This window comes from Crocodylus porosus, unplaced genomic scaffold, assembly GCF_001723895.1.
Source record: "Crocodylus porosus isolate Cpor-Errol unplaced genomic scaffold, CroPor_comp1, whole genome shotgun sequence".
Taxonomy (NCBI): domain Eukaryota; kingdom Metazoa; phylum Chordata; order Crocodylia; family Crocodylidae; genus Crocodylus; species Crocodylus porosus.
In genome coordinates, this window is record NW_017728907.1 from 33596044 (window position 1) to 33602799 (window position 6756).

General features: G+C 45.0%; 1 protein-coding gene across 1 annotated transcript in view; it reads left to right on the forward strand.

Moving 5' to 3' along the window:
• The window catches only part of TMED5 (transmembrane p24 trafficking protein 5), a 15816-nt gene that overhangs the window by 6060 nt on the left and 3000 nt on the right, over window positions 1-6756 (forward strand). The gene's annotated exons all lie outside the window — the stretch shown is intronic.

Consider the following 6756-nt stretch of genomic DNA (forward strand, 5'->3'; position numbering starts at 1 on the left):
CTCTTATGTCTTTGTGTCCTTGCTGTTGGGGTCTCAACTGGGAAACAGACCAGCTTTTGCTATGTTCTGATTAAAGTGTTCTGAAGCTCAGCAAAAAACAAAGTTGTATTTTGCTTTTTCTACTCAAACTCTGATACAGAATGTGTTTGCTAGTCCTTAAAATGCACCCGACATTTTACTTGGCATAAGCAAAAAGTGTTTGGGGAATTGTTTAAGTATAAAGTATTAAAAATGCCAGATATAAGTTATAGGGCAGCTTTTCCCAACCAGCATGCGATGCGGCATTTTGGGCTGGAGCTATGCCCCACCACCTGCTGCTGCTGAGGACACAGACAGATGGGGAGCGTGGCTTCATCCAGGCAGGGGGCATGGCTCCAACCCAAAATGCTGTCCAGCTGGCCATGCACCACCCCCGCTGGTGTGCAGTGGTGCTTTATTTAGGTAAGTGTGCCGTGGACTGAAACAGGTTGGGAAACGGTGCTACAGGACACTGAGTCATAGGCCAAAGAACAGCACTGAGAAATAAGAGATCTGGATTGTAGTTCTGACTGTCATGAACTTGTTCTTTAAACTAGGCAAGTCATATAATCTCTTCATTGCTCAAGTAGTAATCCCAGCCAGAGAGTTATTAACTATATCCCAGGGGAGTTTTGAGGCATAATTGATTAAACCACATTGAATTTCTTGGAACATGATTTAGGTATGGAAAGTGTTTCTATTAAGATTAAAGCAGGCTCCAAGCAAGTACGTTGGTAGCAGACTTTATCGCTGTTTTTTGTCTGCTGGGATCTTGCTGTATCATAGCTTTTATTTTAGATGTAAGAGAATGAACTTGATACTTACATAGCTGTACATGTTCGGAATCAAACTCAAGGTCACAAACAAGGCAGTGAATCTGACTCCTCCAGTAGCCATATAAGCTGACCCCTCTTATCTTCATATAAGCAAACTTATACATGGCCCTGCTCTTAGAAGGCAAAAAGGAATAGCACAGCCTGAGGAATACTATTTTCAATGAGCCCCTAAACATTTATATCAGTGAACTGCCTTCCTGAGTACTTTAGTTTTTCTTTCTTAAATACAGCTCTTCTGCATACTGAGTCAGATGGCTTCTAGTGTACAATAGGATCACTGGAAATTCTACTGTCAGCCACTACATACATTGCTTGCATTGATTGGGCATTACTTAAATTTTACATTGGCCCTACTTTGTCTTCTTCTCTGCGTATACTCCAATTACAGCCTTCCATACCTCCCTACACTGTTCCTTTCACTGTACGCACTGATGCTTGCTTGCATTACTGTGACCATTTTTTCACATTGCTGTGTAAACAGCTTTGCACAAGCTTCAGGCAACTACTGGGCCTCAGCGGTAGTGCAGGGATCCAGAGTACCAATTTTAAACAGTGTACAAACAGGCTGCAGTATTGAACTCTGAACTCACTTGCTGGTAAAGTGGCTGTCAAAGCAGAAACACAGTGCAGAGAGAATCTGTCTTCAAACAGTAGTTGATTTACACTGCATCAGTTGTCCCATGAATCAGTTCAGAAAGTCATGCATTTTTATCATGCTCTAATTTTATAATGAAGCAATAATTTGATTTAATAAATACCAAAATTATTAATAAAATGCTTGAGGTGCCAAATATGTAATGTATTTTATTTTTGAAAAGTAGATAGTTTTCATTTTGCCAGTACAATTAAAGATTTTAATTACAAAGTACATGGCTTTTCTAATCCCTAGAGCCATATAAAGGATTCAGGAGGGCTTAATGAGTCTGACAAGTCCTGATGAGACAACACAGATCTGAACTCTGCCTCAAATAGCAATGTCATGCCAGTTCCCCTTTTAAAATTGGGGCCATGCCAATATCTAGTTAGAGAAGGTAGTTAGCAGAATGAGCAGCAGGAGAAAAGCAATTCTTAAGAAAAATATCCCTCTTTCATGCAAAGTCATTTCTAAATGTTCTTCTTCAAAGAGATACTTACGCAGAATTTTGAGCACTTGGGCATCAGTAAATTTCACTTGAGCATCAGTAAATTTTAAAGATGAATAGTAATGTAAATGAATGATATGGTTATTTATAATGCTGTCATTAACTTAGTCAAGTTATTAATTCTGTGGAATTCCTGGAAGAGCTTTTAAATTAGATATTGCATAAGAAACTTGCTGGGGAAATTGAAGAAGTGTAGGTAGGATACTTTCATATGCAGACTGCTTTGGGCTGTAGATACTCAGTGTTCAGTAACATATTATCTTTGGCATCAACATCAAGTTACTGATATCCAAAAATAGCCTTTTTGAAATGAATACACATCATGGCAAGTTGAGATTCAGGCTTATACCTTCTGCATGGCTTTTCCTCTAGGATGTCAATATTTAACTTTCACTAATAATTTCTGTAGTGAATATAGGAAGTTGTAGTAGACAAAAAAAAAACTGAATTCCAAAGTCTGAGGGCTCAAGAGTTCTGCAGTATGTCAGTGGTAAGGAAATGCTGAGCACCAGGTAAACGCAGTGTTTTTAGCCTCTGATTCTGCGTTACACTGAGGATGGATACAGCAAAAGGCAACAGATTGCAGGATTGGGTCTCCAGTTTGTAATCTGAGAAGGGATTTTAAGATGCTACTTCCCTAGAGCCAAAAGTTTTGTAGGAAACTTTTCAGTTCCCCGAAACAGCCATTACATTATAACTCTGTAAAGACCCTCAGTCATTCCTATAAAGGTTTCATGGCTAAGTTCAGAATCCTTCTGGTTTATCAAGTCCGTAAGATAAAATTTTAATGATTACCAAAAGGGATAAAAGAGAAGTAGAAATTGTATTGTTATATTTTCTGGGAATAAATCAAAGGGATATTGAGCCACCAAATGATCTGATCAACTGGCTGTTCTTAATACTTGCTTGCACTGGGTGTTTATACTATGGGACTGACTACAGTCAAAAGGGAAAATGCCTTATTTAAAAACTACACTGAGAAAGTGGCGTTGGCTAAACTCTTCTTCTACATCAGTGAATCAGTAAAGCAATGAATGTATAGGGCAGTAACTCATGTTGTGTTCATCTGGATCATAATACCTATGGAGCCCACAGCAGATTAACTGTTACAGAAATGCCCACAGCAGAGCTCTGTTAAAAAATGTGAGGTCTTATATGGTTTACATTGGTGCTGCTCGCAAGTGGTACTTAGTAAAAATCACTTAACGGATCTTTAAATGCTGGAATAATAGTTCTGACTTATCTACCTCCTGTTCTATAGATAATGTAATGCCACTTTGGAAAACTTAGATCTAATTATATTCAGAAAGATAACAATATGGGATCTTTTATCCTGGATTCTAGCTGCACTATCAAATGTTTGCTACTCACAATATCAGATATGATAAGTTAGAAGGCTGTTCTGAGGGCCTCATCTTAGGAATTCATTTTAAAGTTTCATATTATTTGCTTTTGGAACATTCTGGAAGGTCAGTTTACTTTCATGGGTTGTAGCAGAGGCACAGAACCCAATGGGCAGAGGTGTAGCTGGGGTTTGGACTTGGGTTGCTGTACCGTTCAAGCAGTGCAAACAAGCAAGTACGTAACATTGCAGGCATTTGCTACCAAGATGCCAAGAGCAGCTTTCTTGGAGCTAATGGCTTAGTCTAGTGGTGCTCAATGTTTTGGTCCCAGGGTTTGGATAAGTGGCACAGGGCCAATCTGTGGGCTGGATTAGGCCCTGCATGGCAGGACCAGGCCCCAGTTGCCCCTGTGCTTCCTCAGTTGGCCCCATGCTGCCCTGCACTGCCTGGTTCTGCCCTGTACTTCTCCAGTTGATCTCACATACCCAATCTAGTGTGCAGAGCCATGCTTTCTGGCCCCCAGGACTCCCCCCAGCAGTCTGGCAACCTAACAGTAGGGGAAGCAACAATTACCTGCCACCACTCCCCCACAGCAAAATTTTCAGACTCACAAGGAACCCTGTGGACCAGTTGATATGGCTCCACAGGCTGGATCCCTCTCACAGGCTAGAGGGTGAGTACATGTGGCTTAACGAATGGACAAAGCTGTATGTTCCAGTGGATGGAAGGCTCTGAGAAACATACATACTAATCATGCTTATAGTAATTGGTGGTTACCAATTAAAACTCATAAGGAGCCAGCCCGGCCAGGCCCCTGCGGCTGCCGGCTGGGTCCTGCTGTGTCATGTGGTTCTGGGCACGCACTTGGGAACCGCAGGGCCTGGGTCAGGCCAGGCTGGCTCCTGCTGCTTCACGTGGTCCTGGCCATGGAGCTAGGAACCACACACCACCAGAGCAGCTGGTGGGGCAGCAGGGAGAGGCAGAGGTGGGTGGGGAAGGAAGGGAAGTGGTAGGGGAAGAGTAGCAGTGGCAGGCGGAAGTCAGGAAGTGGCAGTGAGTGGGCAGGCAGGAGTGCAGTGCCCTGGGGCCAGGGCCAGTGGCAGCAGGAACCAGCTGGGAACCGCAGTAGCCAGGCTGGCCCCTGGTGCATTCTGCAGTCCTCGCCATGCAGCTGGGAACCATGTGCTGCCACAGCGGTGGGTGGGAAGAAAGGAAAGTGGCCGGGAAGGGGATTGGGGGCAGGTGGGGGTGGAAGTGACAGCAAGTTGGTGGGCGAGCGTGCGGGGCCCACACCAGTGCTCCAGGTCCAGGGCCATGGCTGGCAGGAGCCCAGGGTGGGGAGACAGGAGTGCAGAACCTGGGCTGGCAGGGGCTCTTATGGAGCTGGGCCATTTCCTCACCTCTCCCTGCCAGCAGCCTGGCCACATGCAGTCATGGGTCTTGCCGGGACTGCGTACCACCAGGGTGTCCATCTACTGTGGGCCATGAACACTCTGAGGCCTCACTACCTGCTGGTGGTGGTGGTGGCAGCAGCAGCAGGGGCTGCACTCAATAAAAGGAGGGGGAGCACATTTGTAGGGGGTCCCCCCCACAACCCACCATACACATGCACCCACATACCCCACACCTAAACTCCCTCACATACCCCAGCCACCCTCCTCATCCACACATGCCACAACCCCTCAGCCACCCTCCTCTCCACTTATGTCCCCTCCACAAATCCTGTACCCAACACTTCCACATACAGTATGCCCACGCTTATCTACACCCCCACACAGCCACACCCTCCCCCACACTCCACATACACAGTCCTACACAAACTGTGTACCCACCCCTCCATACCCCCCCCACCAATGCATAAAAGTAAGACTTCATTTTAAGCTATCATGCAATCATCTCTATGTACATAAATCAGGACAATATTTTTTAAAATCAAATTAATGTATGTTGTCCAATTGTTGATGTTGATATAATTTGTTTTTTTCTTCCAGTTCCAAGATGGCAAACTCCCTAGCCAAAAGGAGTATTTCTGGGGGCAAGGGGAGGGACTTCCGGTTCCAAGATGCTGACCAGGGGGCAGCCCTCAACAGGTGCCCTCAACAGCTGGCCAAAACTTGTTAAGCAGCTTTCCAGCCAAAATAACTGCCCACCCTTGCCTAATAACTATACAAGTGTGCAGGACAGAGCACATAAAAATCACACAACACCTTTTACCTTTATCAAGCCACAAACAGAAAGCTGCACAGTAACTAGTGGAATTAGCATCACATAAATAGATGATTCCCAGAAGAAATGTCTTTCATTTAAGCTTTTTGTCACAGAATTTCCTTTGTTAACAAAGACTTTAAGTTTCCCAGTATTATCTCAGGCACACCCTGACTTTCACGTTCAGCAAAATGCAAACTTTTGAGAACTAGGAAATTAAGTACTCAGGTAATGTATGTGCAACCTCCAATCTCCCTGACTTCAGGCAAAGCCATTGGAAACCAGAGAATGTGTGTTGGTAAGTAAGGTAAACTGGAGGGGGCATTTCCCTTGTGGAGGGAGTGTGAGAGCTCCTCTGCCTGACCCCTATTAGGCCTGATAAAAAGGAAACAGGTGGATGTGCATGCAAAGAAATCCACTACATCTTGTAGACTTATTAGTGTGGCACAGGGACTTCTTGGTGTGAAGACTATTAATTAAAAGTAGGAAGATGACTGGTCTATGAATTTAACAAAAGGGAAAGTGAAGCACAGTGTTAAATGGCATTATGCAGTAGGGAAAAGGGGTCATAGAATGACCAGATTTGGTGTTCTTTTGTAGATTAGGCTAAATGTTTGATAGTTTCATAGTTTCTAGGGTCGGAAGGGACCCGAGTAGATCATCTAGTCTGACCCCATGCCATGACAAGAAAGATTACTGGGGTCAAACAACCCCAGCAAGGGGTACATCTAACCTCCTCTTAAAGACCCCCAGGGTAGGAGCCAGCACCACTTCTTTTGGAAGTTGGTTCCAGATCCTAGCTGTCCTGACAGCGCAGTAGCACATCCTGATATCTAGCCTAAATCTACCCTCTACCAGCTTGTGACCATTATTCCTGGTCACTCCTGCTCAGAGGAACAAGGACTTCCCCAGTGCCTGCTGATTCCTCCCCCCCCCACCCCCCAACTAGTTTGTAACAGGTCACTAGATCCCCCCTCAGCCTTCTCTTGTGGAAGCTGAACAGGTTCAGATCCCTCCTCTGGACCCTCTCCGTGTTGTCCACATCCCTCCTGAAGTGCGGCGCCCAGAACTGGACACAGGACTCCAGCTGCGGCCTGACCATAGTTTCATAGTTTCTAGGGTCGGAAGGGACCTGGGCAGATCATCGAGTCCGACCCCCTGCCATGGCAGGAAAGAGTACTGGGGTCAAATGACCCCAGCAAGATGTTCATC